At 34.8% G+C, this 11689-nt stretch overlaps 1 pseudogene; it reads right to left on the bottom strand.

The window, feature by feature from the left end:
- Window positions 1-1845: 1845 nt before the first annotated feature.
- Window positions 1846-11091, bottom strand: LOC128202628 (uncharacterized; annotated as a pseudogene).
- Window positions 11092-11689: the final 598 nt, after the last annotated feature.

Here is an 11689-nt window from a genome sequence, read left to right as displayed (position 1 = left end):
TGTATACATAAACCTTAGATGGTTTGGCCATTTGGAGAGGTCGGATGAAAGAAGAATTACGACAGAAATTTATCAAGCAAGAATGAATGGAGATGTCGATACGAGCCGCCCTAGACGGATGTACGTCGACCTAATAGGCGACGTGCTGAAGAAGGAACAAATTAAAAGTACTCGTAAACGGCGAGCGTGTATGAAAAGATTGATGAATGTGGAAAAAGCTAAAGAGGTTTGTTAGGATCGAAGCATTTGACGTTCCATTGTTTCTGCTTACCCTAATGGGAGACAGGCATGGCGTGACAGATATGTATGTATGTATAAACCTTAGATTGTATAGATTACTTTAGATTAAGGTAAATAGGTGACGGTTGTAACATAAAATATTATTAGGATTATATAATCCCTTATAATATTTAACTTTATTTATATATTTAATTATGTTCACTTTAGATAGATTTCTATTAAATACTTTTAAAACAATTTGTCGGTTTTCGCATTCTCAGATCTTTTAAAAAACTTATCGTACATACAGTCCACTTATATTCTCGCACAAATTATATTATTTATTTATTTATTAAGAATAATGCGTAGGCAAAGAATAAGAATGCGGTAGATGGACGTTCATTATTTTTCCATATTGCTTTAAACAATAACAAAATTTAGGTTATAAAGCTAAGATTGATAATCGGTAATGACAATTAAAATAACGGTCATTTTGATTAATTCCGACATCGAATCCATATTTGAAATGTTCAAATCTCGATTTTGAAAGCAATCTGTCAAATAACAAAAAGAAATTGATACTTGCAACACTAACACATGGCGCGAATTCTTTAAAAATAAAGTTAATTATAGTCATATTTATGTTTAAAATTGAAGATTCTTTTAATAAAAATGCTGTTTCCCAAACTTTCTTTTTGGCGGATGCACTTTGTGCCGTGCCATAAGAAAGGAAAAAAGAAATAAGATATTTACCGATTATAAGCGATTGTTTTTTTAGTTCTATATTTAAACTTTTAATTTTGTTTTGAGATTTGTCTCACAGAAGTTCTGATGAAAATCCATCCTCGCTCGACACCTTGCTGTTTTCGAGCTGTTCTAGAAGCATTTAAAAATAATAGGTACAGTATTGGGTAAATTTTTTTAGCTCTTTAGTCGTTATTCGCGTCGGATAAATCTAAACTGTAATTAAATAATGTCTGTAAACAGAAGACAATTACGAGGGGTTTCAATAAGAGCTAAAGAAAAACATTGTACGCGCTCTTCATAATTGTATTCCTGAAGATTTACTAAAAATACTACTTAAAATCTTCTTATTTAGTCCCCATTGCTATCAATATATATATAAACCGTCGTGACTTATTATATATCGTTGAATTCGTCACGATGAGCTAACTGACCTGCCATTTCATCCTCACTTATCACCCCTCTGGTGCTCCGCCAGTGTATACCGATAACGCATATATATATATATATATATATATATATATATATATATATATATATATATATATATATATATATATATATATCTAATTGGTGCCTAGCCAGCTTAAACTTAGCATTTTTGCTTTCCCTTGACTGTTAATAGAATCTAGCTATTTTTAAGTTAATATGTAATATAAAGAGCCTTTTAAGAGTCAATTACCTTTAATGATTATCCTGAATATACTGAAATAAATGTTTCCAGTGAAAATAGTTTCTTTTTAAAAACCTACCTAAACTAATCTGTATTGGCTCAATTTGTTTGGTGTGAGGTGACTAGGTTTCCGAGTGAATTGAAACAAATGTATATATCTTAATAATTTATTAAGTAATTTAATAACTAAATAACAGGTGTATTGATTTTACACATTTCCAATGTAAAAGTTACTTTTAAACATGAACTTATATCAATGTAATTAAATGAAACAGTGTTTGAAGAATTCTAGACCAGAGCTGTCCAAACCGTGGCCCGCGGGCTACATGCGGCCCCCCAATTTTTTCTAGTTACTACCGATATTGATGTTTATATTGACAAAATTGTAAAATTAATGAAAAAGGAATAGGCCCTAGATCCTATCTAGTTTGGACAGCTCTGTTCTAGATTAATACAATATGACAAACGAACCATTTGTTATAAAAACTAGCTAAACTATTACACTATTTATACATGACCAAAAACATCACGATAGTTGAATAAAAAAATACATTGAATGTAACACAGGTTGTCTATGGCACCGCTCTATAGCGGTCGTGGGCTACAAACTATATCTTCTCCTGGATGAAGGGATGCGCGAGACAGTGGTCTACGGAGGCGCGCTTGGCAGGGTCGAGCGTCAGCATTCGCTCGAGCAAGTCTCCGAGTTGCGTTATCTTCTTGGCCTCCTGCTGGGGGAGACGATCGTGCGGCGGGGCCAGCTCCGATTGTAAGTGTCTCGTCGCCTTTATATTTGACATCACCACCACTTTCTCCTGCGAAGGGAAAGATAAACGCGGTTATAAAAAATAGTAGACATGAAACCTCACGACATTCCAATTGAATAAACTTATCAAAAGCATTTTTTCATAACTGATCTTACTTTATCCTCCCTCACCTATGACTGGTTCACTTTCATCCATCAGAAACCAAATCTATATTATAACAAGTAAATATACTACTTACCCGTTCGGTCACTTTGTCCAGCTCACGATACAAAAAGTTGCAATTTGCATCAAAGTGTTGCCCCTTGAAGTGTCCCCTCTTTATGATTTTATTTGGTATCTTTCCTTTCAGGTCCATGAAACATTTTAGCATCTCATTGTTGGATTTCCCACTGAACATTATTTTGCCGGTGGACAGTTCGTATACAGTGCACGCCGTGGACCACATGTCTATGCCGTGATCGTAGGCGGAGCCGAGGATGATCTCTGGCGCCCGGTAGAATCTCGAGACCAGGTATGGTGTGATTTCGTTTTCCGTTACACACGACGCGGAACCGAAGTCGCATAGTTTAAGCGTTAGCTTACTATCATCAACGAGTATATTGTCCGGTTTGATGTCTGTGAACAAAAAATCAATAATTGCATTATAACATAACATAATAAGAGCAAAGGAGCTTTATAAGCGTTATCGGAAATAAATTATAATTTCATCGTTGAAAAGTTAATAATTCAAGTATGATAACTTACCGGCGTGTAAAATGCCAGTTTTCTTCAACAGTTCGAGCGCCGACAACATTTGCATCGTATAACATCTGACCGCCTTGATGTGTATTCCGCTGTTCTTGCCGTACTTCTTCAGCACCTCCCTGAGGTTCATGGACAGAGGCTCCATCACCATGCACAAGTGCTGCTTGTGGAAGAAATGCCGGGACAGGCGCAAACAGTGGAACTTGTCGTGGGGGTCGGCGTCGTTCAAACGCTTCAGAATTTCTATCTCACGGAGGCCGGTTTTGTGCCTGCGGATGGAATGGATCGTTTAATAAGTCGAATTATATACAAGTGGTGGGTGGTGGAAATGAATGTAAACATTAACTATTTCACGATGTCTGAACATGTTAAATATTTAGTCTGTCTGTCTGTCTACCAAATAAAAGTAAAAATGCGAAACTCTGAAAGTAGTTGAGAAAGTATACTTACATCATGGCATTGTTCCTGATGATCTTGACGGCCACATCGCAGTTGGCGCGTTGGTCCCGCGCCCGCACCACGTTAGAGAACACCCCTTGGCCGGTGTAACCGTACACATTGTACCGCTCGTCCAGACTCTCGCCGATTCGCACCCTGTACATAAAACATAGTATATTAATGCCACACTCTGACTATATATCATGGTTCGTTCTCGGTCCTGTCTCGTTATGTCTAGCTGTTATCAAGGGAATATTCATGTATTTGTTATAATTCATTAAATATATGGCAAATTGTGTGTCAAAAGTTATTTTCTATTGCACTAATAGAACAAAAATCTTACATACCTGTAGTACCCTTCGGCATCATCCCAATTGTCTATCAATGAAGGGTTCTCTAATGCATTGTCACTTCTTGGTTTTCCAGCTGTAGACGTCTGTAATTACAATGAAAGCTTTAATCCAACTTCCTTTCAACTAAAAAAAAAAGGATTTTTTAAATCAGTTTAGAAATGACAGTGACATTCGTTAAAATAAAAAACAAAACAACCGAATCTATCACATCCTTCTTTCTGTGCTCGGTTGTAAAGTGTCTTGTTACTATCAAAAGAGAAAGAGAGATGATCTGGAATTAATATTATAAACAATACTTACATCAACACTGAAGCTGTCCTGATCAGCGAACATGTCCCACGACTTGCTCTTCACTGACTTCTCCAATTTGATGTTAGTTTTGGACTCATTGTCTATATTCCCGGCCAGCCCGCTTACATCGCTCTTGGAGTCTGAATTCGTGGTCTCATCTTGGTCACTTTCTCCTTTTGTTTCACATTTATCCTGTTTAATGTCAGAGTTCATATTGTCCGGCTTTACATCCGGTGAGGTGGAGACTGCCACCTGCTGTTGTTGTTGTTCCAATGGGCCATTGTTGATACCACGGAGCTTCATAAAATAATAGAACAAAGAAATTAATGACTTGTAACATATAATGATAGAAGGTTATGTTGTCGTATCGGTTCGGAAATACTGCTGCTGGAAGTTGATTCCAACTGGAAGAAAGTCAATTTAAACATCTATATCACTTGTATCAACAGTACTTACCTTTATTAGTCGTTCCCTCTCTTCTCTTCTCTTTTTGATAATCTGCTCCTCTATCTCTTCATCATCATCTGTATTTATTACCAAATTTGATTCTTCGTCACTTGAACATGGAACTATTTGTGCCACTTCATTGATTGAATTCTGAAATATAGTATGTATATTTTAGCTTTCACATTTTTACATGTATTGTAAATTTTATTTTAAAAATTTCACTGCTAATTAAAAATCGACCCTACCTGATGTTTGTGGGTTCGCCTGTGGTTTCTATCACGTGAGCGTTCGCGATCACGACGCACTATCGGCGACCGGTCTCGCGTCTGACGTGTTCGAGGCTCCCGTTCTTTCCTCTTCAACTCTATAGATCGCCTCTCCATGTCTCTCTCGCGATTTCGTTCCGTTTCTTTTCTTTCACGGTACTCCCTCTCTTTTTCCATTTCCTTCCTACGCTCTCTATTTATGATTTGTCTTAAATCTTCCCCATATCGTTTACACTTGTATCTATCGCGTTCTGATGATCTGTCTTTAATAGACATGTGTCTATTGCTCCGTCTGTACTCATGATCACGATCTTTTTTCTTCTTATGTGATGGCTGTTCTATTTCACCATCACTTTTATCAGACTTATAAACTACTAGACATGCCTCTAATAGTTCTTTCCGCTTCATTAATTCGTCTAATGAATGGTCTTTATCATGAGACTTCTTCGTGTGACTTCTTCTACCATTGCTACTGCTTCTTGACTTATAGTCTTTCTCATACTCATCGACAGACTCCCGTCTACTTTTCTTGTGCGTCTTTCTTTTCTTCCGGTCTTCATCTTTTAGACTATCATGGTACACGAACCTGTCTGCTTCTAATTTTATTCTGAAACAAATAAAAATAAAGTATTATGCTCGTGTTGTTAGGACTGTTTTGTCCATTCGTTGTTATATATGTCATATTAATGGTTAAAATTGTATGCACAAAGCGAGATCTCTATTAGATCCTGAAAATGTCATTACTTGAAAAAAGTCAACACTAATTATACAGCTTCACTGTTTACATAGTATATTAATATATTGCAATAAAAACTTTTTGATACTTACTCTTTATCCATGTCGGTAGCTCTTATGGATGTTGTAGCTCTATGGATCGATGGAATTTATACACTGCAAAAAAAAAAGAACATTATAATAAATTTATTTGATAACAAGTCGATTAAACTAGCAACATACTGTAATGAGAGTATTACTATTAGTATAACTATCTATCTATTTAAAATAGTATAATCTATCATTAACGCAAAGAAAGGTTTAAAATTAACTACTCGTACCCTAATAATTATATTATTTGACAATGAAAGTAACGAAAATAAACTAATCTGACAGTCTCGATGAACACTGAGCCAAATTGAACCAATACAAGAGGCGCAGCAAAGCACTATTTGCATCGTCATAATTTTAGACCAATGCGTCAACTTTAAAAATCAAGTGAAGTGTCATCTGCGAACAATACTACGCCGCATCTATCCTGCATGTCGCATGGCAAAAGCGAAATCATCAATATAAACTAAAAAATAGGAATGGCCCCAGAATAGACCCTTGAGGTACAACGAATGAAGGACGACTTCGTACAACTGCAACGCAAACGTTGAAATAGAATAGAAAACTTACCGGTTAGCACTCTTCACGAGTCCTGGGACTGTGCCGGGTGTGGGAGGTGGCGTCTTTGGCCAATAACAATTACTTCAGTCAATTGCACGTAAGAGGGTATCACGATATACACGAGCGACGTTACTACACCGTATACCGAAATGCACGTGTGCGCACTGCAAGCCGTACGCTATAGACTGACTACTGACTGTCCGACCGTGACTACGTGACGTCGTTAGCGGCGCGGGACGCGCGGTCACTAAGATTGCTAGTGTTGCCCTCAACCTCCACTCTTATAATATCATTCATTTTACACTTTTCAGAGACAAATCTTTGTCCTTAACCCTTAATAGCCTGATTTTTTAAATCAAATAAAAAATATATATAAGTGTACCCCTTACTGTGTTTACTAATGGAGACAAATAGTAAAAAAATCAAAACGATATTTTTATATATTTATTTTGAAAAAACATTTGGTAACATGTAAACAGTCAAATATTAAAATAAAATCGATTGTATACGCCCAATGCGATTTATAACCTCGGTATCAAATTTGCAACTTCAGGTATTTAAGGGTTAAGAAGACAAATTTAGAAAAGAGTAGTAAAAACTATAACATTCGTTCATTTTTGGCGAACAGTAATCCAGAACAGTATCCTTTTCTCGCTTTCCAAGTACTATGGTCAGAATAGGCTTGTTTCCACTAAGAATAAATCGACTGGCATAGGGTTTCTTATGATTAATCATGTTATATAGTAACCAAATAAAAACACTTTTTTCATTAAAATAATTAAGGATTACCAATATTTACGGAAAAATAAAATGCACAAAATCACGTGACATTGAACACCAATCAGAGAAGCGTGACGTCACGCCTCATGTTACTGGCATTTTCGTATACAGTGAATAGATTATTTGATAAATTTTTCGTTTTCAGCAATAATTGTTAGATCGATACAGTGTATTTTAAATTTAATCTCGAAAAACAAGTATAGTTCGCCATGGAATCAGGTTTCACCAATGCAAATAGCAGTAGTCCTATCATTTTATAACTTATGGTTACCTAACCTATAAGGGTATGCTTTTATATGTTAGATTTTGCTAAATTCATTACTTTTACTTTATATTTACCTTTATTTAATAGATACATTAACTTGGCTTAATACTTACATCAAAATGATCTTTACAGAAATAAAGTGTTGAGTCACTTGATATATTAGAAGCATCTTGCCTCCTTGCTATTTCTAACCACTTTTTACGTATTTGCTTATTGTTAGGAACGTATATGAATAATTTATTCGGTGGTTTTATCGTTGTACTTTTACATTGGGGCATTGCAGAGTATTTATAATATTAGGGATTCATTATTTCCTAATAAAAATAATTGAGGTTATAAACAAACACGAATGTTTTGCGAGGCGTGACGTCATTTAAGACGCCATGACAGTTTTGGCCTTTTACGATGTCAATTTAGAATTCATTTTTAAAAACGCAAAATTTCTAAGTAAAATGGCTTATTTTTCTTAAAATAATATATTTTTGGGGTAAAATAGATACCAAGCTATATTTTTAAACTAATTTCTAAATTTTGGCAACTAGCGTATGCTAATATGATTTCAGTGATTTTTACCAATTATGACAATATCATCAAAATATACTGCGACATTTGGAATACCTTCGAGCGGTTTATCTAGATAATGTTGAAAGGTAGATGGGGGGCGGTGAAAATAACCTTCTCGTGTAGTAATTGTATAGTATTTATATACCTTATTATGGTATGCAGGTTGTAGTGGATGTAAAGTCCAAAGGTACTTAGTAATATTGAATACTTATTATTTTACATACATATCTGTCACGCCTGTCTCCCATTAGGGTAGGCAGAAACAATGGAACGCCAAATGCTATTTATTATTTTAAACTATATATAAAGTGACGACGTGTTATACGTGCTGAGTGGCTGGAGCGAGAGAGCTCGAACGAACGAGTCAGAATGAATGATTACTGAACAGTTATAATGATAATGAAATAGTAAAAATATTTTTGTAAATTTCTCCCTCTGCCATCAATTTTCGTCGTGATTGATCGAACAATGAAACTGTCATAGTTCATTATTATCGTCGGGCTACCCGTCTACCGCACCGCAGCGATCCTCGCCCGATTCCGAATTATTGTTATTGATAAATTTGTCAGGATGGGCCCACTGACCTATTTCCATTCCTACCTATCGTTCGTCTTACATATCATCAGTTCATACCAGTATACTGATAGTATACTATACTTTTTTTTTATACAACCTAGAATGGCAAACAAGCTGACGGCCCATCTGATGGAAAATGGTAATCGTCGCCTATAGACATAACAGAGTATACTGTTTCGCCCATGATACCCCCATGCGTTGCCATTCCTGAGGACTCAGGTGTTATTCCTCTGTATCCAGTAAATTCACGTCATATCCCACCTTTCAAACCGAAACTCAGCCATGCAAACACGACTACTTCACGGTAGAAACACGAATGGGACAAAGGTAACCAAACAAACGACTTTTGTACAAAGTCTCCCTCTGGTAGATTGATTTGCAGATTGGGTTACCATTACATTGTGATCCAATAAAAAAAGCACAACTAGCTCCAATTCATATGGAGAACCGTGGTAACAATTTCTATTACTCACCATCCATTCACTTAGGAATATTGGAGCCTCCTCCGGGTCGCCTAAGATTCATAGTTCGGGAGGCAGTGTACAACTGTGGCACTCGGAACAAGTGTTCTGATGATGACATTCTGCAAGGTTTTATATATTATTTACTATATTATGTTGACCTTCATGGTGCAACTATAAGAATAATATTATATAAAATTGAAATTATGTATGCATAATCAAATATATATGTTATTGTAATTAGTTAATGTATATTTATATTTAGAAGAAGAAATGTCAAATCTATTGTAGTAGAACATATGGCTATTTTATTTGTCAGGGTCCAACAGTGGACACATTGCATAATAATCTTCAGAGATTAATTCTTAGTCGAGGGAAATTGAGGAAACAAAGTTTCTGAATCAACTCAATTCTAGACGTTTTATATCATTTGTCACATGATATATACAACGATCTGAGGGTCTATCATGAAATGTTTTCCGATATTTCGGAGCCAAACGAAACACAAATTTGATGTTAAAATTTCATAATACATGCCATTTGGAAATATTAAAAATGTTAAAATATTGTTCCTTTGGACTTTTATGATAGGATGTATGACGAACAAAATGTTAAACTCCATTTATTGATCCCATTTTGGTATGGACAAAAACACGAAGTTGAGTCCGAAATTTCGGAATTTCATTTCATAGTATTTATTTATTTATTTACAAGAAACATGACATATAGTAGACCCGCTGTATTCATGAATATATTCAATTCTATTGTCACCATCATCTCAGCCATTATCTGTCCATTGCTGAACATAGGTCTCCCTCCTTTTTTGCCTTCGTACCCTGGAATTTCACTGTCATGTTGACATCCTTCACACCAAAACAAGATCATGTGCAAACACATAGATATTTGACGGTAAAAATAAAAGTGGGACAGACATACCCACCTTTACCGTATTGTAGTCAATATTTGGTAGTTCACTTGTACAATGTCTCATTAAATAATATATATATATATATATATATTCATATCCGCTTTCTTCTTCTTCACACATTTATTTTTTTAAAATAAGACAATCCAAGTTACTCATCGACAGTGTGACTTTCTACAGGTGAAAGAATTTTTTAGATCAGTTACATATTTTTTGAGTTTATCCATTACAAACGAAATAATGTGAATGTTTGTAATGGGGTCTAAATGCCACTGTCCTAGAAATATATCCTTTTAGATCAATATCAACGTGGTTCCCCCTAGAAACGATCCTAGTTAATCCTTGTAGAATTCATCACGCTGGGCCATCTGACCTGTCATTACAACCTCGTCTATCATCACTCACTGGTGTCACACCAGCATATACCGGTAGCGCAGTCGGAGATACAATTGTATTTCTACCTATTAAAAATGACCCACCTGAATATCCTAGCATAGTCAATATCCAACTGTTGATCTACAGGCACCACTTTGTGGAAGAGTCCCTTCGCCAGGTACAGCATACTGAGACACAACACCAGCCACTTGTCTCCTGGAATCCAGGTTTAGAATAAATGAGATAGACATCATTGAATTGTTTTTACAAGATCGTTCCTTAAGACCATTTGGGGGATTTTGCCAGTAATTGCCACACTTGGCAGGCGATTTGTCAACCACAGTTCCCTTCGTCGCCTAATTACGACACCGACTATTAAAATTAATAAATTAAGACGAAATTAAAATAAAGTGAGTAAAAAACAACATTGTAAGTATAGCTTATTACAAAGACGTCGAGCTCGCAAGTACTAAGGAATGATATAGTAATCAGACAATCAAAATTACCTATTTAATGTTTTATGTAATTTCTGTAAATTTTACATTCTAGACAAGGAAATTTAACTACTATCCATGTCTTAAATCAAAATAAATAATATTCTACCTGCTAACAAAAGTGCCTTGCAAGTTTACTTAATATAAAAATAAATAGCGACACAATTTCAAAATGTGTCTCGATTGATAATAATCAAAACAAAAACAATTACTTCAATGAAATATTTTAATATAATTTTTAATTTAGACAATAATATTTATACTGATCGTAGTGACACTTGAAATACCGAAATATTGACACCCCACAAACCTACACACCGACCACAGACCACAAAACCAATACATTATTAAATAATCACTACCTTATAAGAGATGGCAGTGGCCATGTATTCACCTAACCTGAAAATTTATTTGAGTTACCTTTTCGAAGCAACAACATATTATATATAAATTCATTTTCTTAACCCCTTATTCATATAAACCTCAAACAGCTCATAAACCTATTTTGACTATCGAACTGTTTTCTCTTGTAACTTCCTTGTTTTAGGTTAAAGTACCGTTTTATAAGAATGTGATAAAATAGTGTAATAGTTAGAATATATTTGTATGTTTCAGTTTTTATGAACAAGGAAGTTGTACTATTGTTATACTACTATATACCTCTATACAAAAAAAATTACATCGATTGTTGTCTATTTATATTTAGTTACTTTATTCAACTGTAATTAAATTTTATGATCGTGATTATATACGATGAGATTCAAATTATTTTCATTTTAAATTGGTACATTATTTATTGATACATTATAATGCTTCATTATTTACTTACAATTCAATTAGATTTCATATTGATAAATAGTAGAAAACATAGTGGAAAAATAAATACCAGAGAATTAAAAAAAAAATCTATTTCCCCATATA

This window comes from Galleria mellonella, unplaced genomic scaffold (genome assembly GCF_026898425.1).
Source record: "Galleria mellonella isolate WM207_F2 unplaced genomic scaffold, CSIRO_AGI_GalMel_v1 utg1053, whole genome shotgun sequence".
Lineage (NCBI taxonomy): Eukaryota > Metazoa > Arthropoda > Insecta > Lepidoptera > Pyralidae > Galleria > Galleria mellonella.
The sequence above is the reverse complement of the archived record's forward strand: the minus strand, read 5'-3'. Positions and strand labels throughout refer to the sequence as shown.